A 9,010-nucleotide genomic window follows, 5' to 3' on the forward strand; every position below is an offset into this window, starting at 1 on the left:
CAAACATGCTATTAGGGAATTGATTTTAGTTCCTCAATCAAAAGGGTAGTGGAAACCTCAACTCTTGAGCTAGCTTTTGTGGTTGAATATAAGCCTCCCAATTTCTAATAAATCCAAACATGCTATTAGGGAATTGATTTTAGTTCCTCAATCAATTTTGAGGAGAAGCTAGAGAGAGTAGCTTTTGCAGTGGACATAATCAATTGAGAGATTTCGTAATTAGATTTTACAACAATATCTTATAGAAATCACTTTTCCCATAAATGCATCCAAACATAAATCACTTCACTTTTAACTCACTCCAGACATGCCCTTAAGCTCCCGTTTTGATTTTATAGACACTTTGGATGGGCTATTTTGGATGAAGACTCACTACACAATGTGTTTTGCAGATTGTTGTAAACTTATCTTAGGATTTGATAGGGCTTGCTTACGTTACTCATGATATAAATTGGAAGAATGATTCCTTACAATTTGCATTATTGAAGTATTTAACCTCATATGCTTTCTACTTTGGGTTGGACTTACTGTTTTCCTTCTGTGCTATTTTATTATGGCAGCTTTGTTTTCACCTTTGGCTTTGTAACTTGGTCCCCCAAAAGTAAAAAATTTCCACCCACTAAAAAATATGAAGATAAATGAGACACCATCATTTGAAGAGACTGTGAAGTTTAATGCTACTTTGGATTCAGCAATGAAAGAGCAGGAACTAAACGATAGGGTAGCAATAGCATATAATATCTTCGGTAGCGACAGCAGTAATGATCCTTATTTGATGTCGCAGAAGCTTCTCATAATTGTAACCCCTACACACAATCATCCATTTCAAGCTTATTACTTGAATCGCTTGTTGCAGACTCTAAAATTGGTCTCGCCTCCTCTGTTGTGGATTGTTGTTGAGATGTCTTCCCAATCTGAAGAAACTGCTGAAATCTTGAGGAGTAGTGGGATTATGTACAGGCATCTCATTTGCAAAACGAATCAAAACAACATGAGCCATAGCAGCATTCTTCAAAGAAATGTTGCAATAAATTGAAATCATCACCTGAATGGAATTGTCTACTTTGCAGATGATAATAATGTCTACTCAGTGGAGCTCTTTCAACAAATGAGAGAAATAAAGTAATTTTAGTTTCCAGGATATTAATTTTGTTTGCTGCGCCTTTTTCTCCTTCTCTTTCACTATAACCACTCTGATGCAAGTTTTAGTCAAATATATTCATATATTTACTGGTAGAAGCTTAGTTACTGGGCCACTTTTATCTACAAGTGCTAAGCCCAATAGAGTTATTGCTGAGTTTATGGTTGTTAGTTATATTTCCTACTTCGAGAGTATTCTATTATTTTAGATGTTGACACGTGTAGGGCTATCCATGTTTCATGGAGATGAGCCTCAAACATAAAATTTTGAATTTTGGTTATGAGAAGACACCCAGAAAATTGACCTTTTCTTTCCATTTGCTTTTGTTCTTTAATTTTCTCTTTAGTTCTTATTTCATCATTTGGTTGGATCAAGATTCTCTGTCCCCAAATAGTTTCTCATTCTCATGAGATTGTGCCATGTCAGTTAAAAATCACTCATGTAAGGTATATCCATGTATTTTTTTAATTCACATGACATTTTTTTTTGATAAGCCAAAGAATTGTATTTAAAAAAGCACAAGGGGTTTGGTGCTTCCATTGAGAGTTGAACCCAATGTTAGCTGTAACATTATTATTGTTGTCGATTGATTTAGTGTCATATTTTAATCTTCAGTGAATTTCTAAGATAAAGATTACACCACACACATCGCTTCTGCTTATTGTGAAATGAAGTCAGAATATAAATTTTATCATCAATAACCCTTAGGAACCAAGTTTTATCAATCATGTTTAAAGTTTTATGCAGAATGTTTAAACATTTCATTCCTACAATATTTTTGCATTCGTTATGGTTTTTTTTTTCTTCATCTCATCAGATGGAAAATATCCTCATTGATTTGCAGGCGATTCGGAACTTGGACTGTAGCAAGACTATCAGGAGACAAAAGTAGCATTGTCTTGCAAGGGCCAATTTGTAAGGGAAGTCAAGTAATTGGATGGCACGAAAATGAATCAGATGAAAATTCTAAAAGATTCCATGCTGAAATGTCAGGTTTCGCCTTCAATAGTACGATACTCTAGGATCCAAAGAAGTGGCACTGTGCCACTCTTAAACCTATCAGGCAGCTTGACTCAGTCGAGGAAAGTTTGTGGGTTAGTAACTTAGTACATCTTAGTCTTTGCTAGTATTAATTTCAGAAATAATGTGCGGTTCGACATTGTTCTATATGGGATCGAAATCCTTGCATATCATTTTAAAACCACACATTTAAGGTTATAATTGTCATATTCATGCCTACATGTCACAATTTTATTGGTGAGACAAGGAAAGGGACACTGGCGAGAGAGGATCTTCATCCTTCTATATGACCTCACGTTATGGCACTCCATCTCTCTTGTGTTTTTTTTTAATACAACAAGAAAAAGGATAATGGCATATAAAGAACCATCCAACCTGAGATGAAGTTTTGATAAATTGTGAATTTGTTTTTCAATATGCAGGTTAGCACATTGATTGAGCAGGTTGTTGAAGATGAAAGTCAAATAGAAGGCTTAATGAACAACTGCTCTAGTGTTATGGTTTGGCATATTGATATTGAATCATCTTATTCCTCCTATCCTCAGAAATGGACTGCAAAGAACAACCTGGATGTCATTTTTCATCATCCACTTGAGTGAAGTTCTTTGTAAAGAAGCAGGGAGAAGTAAATCTTTATATTTTTCACAAGTTATGAAGGATTCTGCATTGCTCTAATGGCGGCTCAAATATCCGATTCAACGTGACTTATCCCTACAAGTCAATTAATTAATAGTTCATTTTCCCCTCTAACAGCTTGTATATTATTATTAGAACTAGCCAGTTTGTATTATCCATGGTCCAAAATTGTGGAGCGTGTTGAATTTGGTAGTGTCTATGGCAGAAACCAGAGTGTTCCAAAAGGAATTGACCTGTTGGTACTACTACTAGCAATCATAAAATTCAAACTGCTACATTAAGAATTAAGATGAATCTGTTCATATTCAATCTCATTATATGAAATAACACATTAGCTGAAAAATATAATTTGTAAGTTTATGGACCATTCTTGAGTCGAGACCATTTGTGGACACTAAAAGTGTAATTAAGCCTCATTTCATGTAGCAGCAGCTCATTCTCAGCGCCCAACGACCATATGGTTCAGTCCTGCAGCTGGTATCATTAAGGTGAACACAGACGCAGCGTTGAGTGGGGTTAAATTAGCTATAGCTTTGGCCTGGTTGCTCGTGATAAAGATGGTGAAATCCTTGCAGCTGCTTCTTCCTATCCCACGGTTGCCATTGACAACAACTATGGTAGAGGCATTAGCTCTAAGGTGGGCAATGATTTTGGATTCCCAATTGAGTTTTAGGCGAGTCCAGTTCGAGATAGATTCGCTACACCTTTATCAAGCATGGAAGAAGCGGGAGGGAGATTCTTACTTGGCTACTATAGTTCAGGATTGCTTTAGTTCTTGTCGTTATTTTAATTGTGTTGAAGTTTCTTTCATTCGTAGGGAGGGCAATGTTTGTGGCCATTACATGGCTCATAATGCCTCCTCTCTCAATGATCATGTTGTTTGGGTAGAGGAAAGACCTCCTAACCTGTTAAATCTACTTCATGCCGAATTATTGACTTCACTGTTTGCTTCTTAATAAAATTTGATTCACGTTAATAAAAAAGCCTCATTTCATGTAAATTCAGTTTTTTTTTTGTCGAAGAAGTTTGTTTCATTGATATGAAAAGGCCCATGGCCTAAACCCACACATGTAAATTCAGTTTAAGAAGAGCCGAAAATGGAAAACTCTTGGGCTTGGAAGATTATACAACCAGATGAAGGAAAACTCCTCAAGTAGCCCGTGCAATGCACGGGTGTTTTTTTGGAAAATTTAACTATGCAACACAAAACAAAAAAGGTCAATTTCTCTCTGCTAGGGTTGCTTTCCCCTAGGCTGAGTTTTCTTCCAGATCTGCTGGATTTCTTTCCTGAGTGGGAATTTTCTGAGGATTTCCTTTGCTCCTCTTGTTCTTTTAGTTCTGATTTGGAGGCCTTGGTCCTTCTCCTGCTTCATCCCTGACTAGAGGAAGGGTGGAACCATGGAACGTGAGGAAGAGGTAGATGGTCAACAACCGGCAATAGAGGGTGCTACCATAGTACTCTCTGCTGAAGGAGACAGTAACGAAGAGTTGGCAAGAAGAACTATCATAGGCAAGGTCATCTCTGACAAGCCGATCAACAAAAATGCTATTAAGCAAGTGCTAGTGAAGTCCTGGGGTCTCCCTGAGGATACCACCTTAGGAGACTTGGGGATGAACAAGATCCTGATAACATGCCCGGATGAAGATCGTGTGGAGAAGATTATGGAGGACTCCCCATGGAATATCATGGGTCACCTTCTCAGCATCCAGTACTGGGCTCCGCAAGTGTCTGCCCTGGAGGTCAGCTTTGACAAAGTTCCTTTCTGGGTGCAGATCCATGGGATCCCTCTGGAGATGATGAATGAGAAGAATGTCATAACAATAGCTGAGCAAATAGGGAAGATAGTGACTCTGGAGAACCCCAATGTGAATGGGGCGTTGATGAGAACTTTCTTTAGGGTTCGTGTGTTGCTTGATATCAGAAATCCGTTCCCTACTGGGTTTTGGGTGCCTCGCCCAGGTTTACCTAAGGCTTGGGTGTTCCTGAAATACAAGAAGCTGCAAGGCTTGTGTTACAAGTGTGGCAGGATTGGACATGAGCAGCGCTTCTGCAAAAACCCCAAAGCTATGTCCATCCTTAACCCACGTCTGCCTAGATATACTCAGGCATTGGGTGTGCCACCGGCGAAGAGTATGGCTAAGTTTGCCACGAGACTCCCAGGAAGCAACCAAACAGAGAAAGAGAAGGAGGGGGGGAACCAGCAGGAACAAAGGAAAAGCAGTTGAGGAGTCTGCGGAACTGCGGTTTTGGAAGCAGAAGCTTAACCCCAGGCCCAAAGAATTTGTCGTCTCGTTCCAGGAGGCCCCCCAAAGACGGACAGAGTTGGTATCCCCTGTTGCGACAACTAAAGACATCTCCCCTAAAGTGAGTCCTAGAGATTTTTTGAGTAAGGAGGAATATGAGCAGCGACTAAGAAACCCACTTGGCCAGGATGTTGTTGAGAGTTCTGAGCCAGTTGAAACAGCTAATGTGGACCCGATTTCTGCAACCTGTTTCCCGTTAGGGCCTACCTCTGTGGATCTGCTTGGAATTGAAACTGAATTTATTGGAACGGCAGTGGACCCAGTTATCCTAGACTATGAAAGCCCAGAAAGAGGAGGAACCAGTAAGTTTGAAGCACTCCTAACTGATGAAGAAATTAAGAAAGCAAAGGAAAGAGTTCTAGAATTGAACAGAAACTTTGACATGAACCCTGAATGGTTTGAGAAGACTCCCTATGGCTCCAAGTATCTGAGAAAGTGGGGAACCCAAACAACCAGTAACCTGAAAGGATGGGAAAAAGACTCTAGTGATGAAGACAGTGAGGAAGCACGAATTGGAGATGAAATAGGGAAGGAGCAGGGATACACTGTTGACTTTCCCTCGGATGAGGAGGTGGACAAGGAAGCAACCTTGAAGGGAAACTGGAGCCCTTCATGTGTAGCATCACTGAGTGTTGATTTGTCACTAGGACTGCACCTGAAGAGGCCAAGGTCTGAGGGCATGATGAATGATGAAGCTGATCCAGGACCTAACTGTTCTGCAAGGAATGCCAAGAAACAAAGACTGTATCTCACTTGGGATGGGGAAGGGGGGAAGCCAACAACCACTCAAACACACATTCTGGCTAAGGAGGCGGGCCTAAGCACGCCCCCACATGAGCCATGACTACAATTAGTTGGAATTGTCGGGGTGTAGCGGCTGCCCCGACACGTAGAGAGCTTAAGGATATATGTAAAAGATTCAAGCCGTCTATTTTGTATCTAATGGAAACAAAAGCTAAATTTACCTACATGGAACGTGTCAAACAACAACTACACTTCTCTAATATGTTTGTAGTTAATCCTAGAGGATTATCAGGGGGGCTGGCCCTTCTATGGAACAATGATGTGAAAATAGAAGTGTTTGATAGCTCTCCGAATTTTATTCATTCCCAAATTTCTTCCTCTGACGACCAAAAAAAGTGGAGGTGTACTTTTATCTATGGGGATCCTGTGCCCCAAAGGAGAGCTAGTATGTGGTCAAAAGTGGCAGGTTTGATGAGAGGTCCTCCCTCACCGTGGTGCTGCACGGGGGACTTTAATGAAATACTTTTTCCCCTGGAAAAGGATGGGCTTAGGCCGCAGGTGAACTTTAGAATTCAGAGGTATCACAGCTTTCTCCACACTACCAGGATGATGGATTTGGAGTTGAAGGGATGCCAGTACACTTGGTGCAGTAATCCCCGTGATGGTTTTGTTACCCGAGAGCGTATTGACAGGATCACAGCAAATTGGAGCTGGAGGCTTCTCTTTCCCCATGCCACAGCGTTTGCCTCCCCCTCTGTAAGTTCTGATCACTCGCCTATCTTCTTTGATCCTGCTCCTGTGGCCTCTAGTGGACGTTTGTTTAGATATGAACTGTTTTGGGATGATCATGTGGCATGCAAAGAGGTTGTCTCTCAAGCGTGGAACGGGATTGCTCGGGCAGAGGGTGGTTGGACTGATCTCTTGGCAAGAGTGGAAAAGAGTAAAAAGGGTCTTATGACTTGGCAAAGGAAGACTTTTAAGGTGGCAGACAGGGAAATTGCTAGGTTAAAGGAGGTCCTTCAACGTGAATTGAACAAGGGTAGCAACTCTATTGACTGGGAGGAGGTTGCAAATATTAAATCAAACATCAACCAATTGTGGAAGCAGGAAGAGGGTTTTTGGGGGCTCAGATCCAGACTGAATTGGGCCCAATATGGGGACAAAAATACTAAATTCTTCCATGCCACCACTATTCAGCGTAGAAATAGAAACAGGATTGAGCAGATTCGAGATAATGCAGGCAATTGGGTTGTGGGCCAACCGAGAGTCATGAATGCTTTCCTTACCCATTTTCAAGATATTTATCGGGCTGAGGGGGTTCACCATATGGATCACTGCCTGCGTCATGTTCCAAAAATTGTGTCTAGTGACCTCAATGCAAATCTGTGCAGTGTAGTATCCACCTTTGAAATCTTGGAAGCAGTTAAAGACCTGGGCAGCCACAAGGCTCCAGGCCCGGATGGCCTTAATGGCTTTTTTTTCAAAACCCACTGGGAATCCATCAGTGAAGAAATCATCAAAGCAGTACAGTCTTTCTTCACCTCTGGTTCTTTGCCCGCTGAAATTAATGAAACCCTTATTGCTCTAGTCCCAAAAGTTCCAGGTCCAGAGAGTGTTCATCAGTATCGCCCGATAAGTTGTTGTAATTTCATCCTTAAAATAATATCTAAAGTGATGGTGGCTAGGTTGAAAGGGAGCCTAGATAAGTTGATTACACCTAACCAAAGTGCTTTCGTGGGGGGCAGGTTAATACAAGACAACATTGTTATTGCCCAAGAAGTGTTTCATGGGTTGAGGGTGAGAGGAAGGGATCTTAAGGACTACTGTGCAATTAAACTGGACCTGAGCAAGGCGTATGACCGTCTTGAGTGGTGTTTCCTGGAGAAAGCCCTACTAGCTTATGGGTTTAATGCTTACTGGGTCAATCTGGTAATGATCTTGGTTAGTGGGGTCTCGTATAAAATCAAGGTCAATGGGTTCCTTAGTGAAAAGCTCTCTCCAGGTAGGGGGTTGAGGCAGGGGGACCCTTTATCCCCTTACCTTTTCGTGCTGGCAGTGGATGTGCTTTCCCACCAATTGTTACATGCTCAGAGTAATGGAAGTCTTGAAGGTATTAAGCTTGCACCTACAGCCCCTTGCCTCACTCACCTATTTTTTGCAGACGACTCCCTGTTGTTTGCTAGAGCCTCTGAACAGGAAGCTTATCAGCTACAGGAAATTCTTAATTCCTTCTCCTTAGCCTCGGGACAGCGGATTAATGTTGCAAAATCAGGTATCATCTGTAGTAGTGCTATGTCTCTCCCTATGCGAAACAAACTTTCCTCTATTCTGCACATGAACATTTGGGATTCTCCGGGAAAGTACTTGGGCCTCCCCGCGACCTGGGGAAGGAACAAAACTTCTGCCCTGACTTGGATTAAAGATAGGATCTTGGGAAAACTGGATGGATGGAAGGAATCGCTCCTCAACCAGGCTGGAAAAGAAGTGTTGCTAAAATCTGTGATTCAAGCTATTCCCTCATTTGCAATGGCTATAGTTAAGTTCCCTAGTTCCTTCTGCACAGATTTGAATTCTATTGTTGCCAGATTTTGGTGGAAAGGCCAACATAAGGATAAAGGGATCCATTGGCGGAGCTGGAGCAAACTATCAAAACCTAAGAGGGAAGGAGGAATGGGGTTCCGGAATTTCATTGATCAGAATACTGCGCATTTAGGGAAGCAAGCTTGGAGGATTTTGGAGAATCCGTCCTCTCTCTGGGAAACAATCCTAAAAGCTATCTATTTCCCTGACCTAGAGTTCTCTAAAGTGGTAGTTGGCAGAAATCCCTCTTGGGCTTGGAGGAGCTTAGTCGAGGGTAAGGATTTTATTCTTCGCCACAGCAGGTGGGCAATTGGCAGAGGGGTTTCTATAAGAGTCAGGGGAGATTCCTGGATTTGGAATGGTGACGTTATTCCCCAGGCCCTCCTCCCCTCAGACATGAGAGTGAGTGAACTTCTTGATCCTGGATCTAGTGGGTGGAATGTGGGCAAAGTTTCTACCTTATTATCTCCACAAGTGGCTTTTAGAGTCCTGCAAACCCCTGTTGGTCTCACAGGAGGGATTGACTCGCTGGTCTGGCCTCACTCGAATGATGGTTGTTATTCCATTAAAACAGGTTACCACTTA

At 41.8% G+C, this 9,010-nt stretch overlaps 1 pseudogene; it reads left to right on the forward strand.

The window, feature by feature from the left end:
- Positions 1–628: 628 nt before the first annotated feature.
- Positions 629–3,085, forward strand: LOC130710870 (probable beta-1,4-xylosyltransferase IRX9H; annotated as a pseudogene).
- The last annotated feature ends 5,925 nt before the right edge of the window (positions 3,086–9,010 follow it).

The sequence above is a fragment of the Lotus japonicus genome, chromosome 1 (assembly GCF_012489685.1).
Source record: "Lotus japonicus ecotype B-129 chromosome 1, LjGifu_v1.2".
NCBI classification, from domain to species: Eukaryota; Viridiplantae; Streptophyta; class Magnoliopsida; order Fabales; family Fabaceae; genus Lotus; species Lotus japonicus.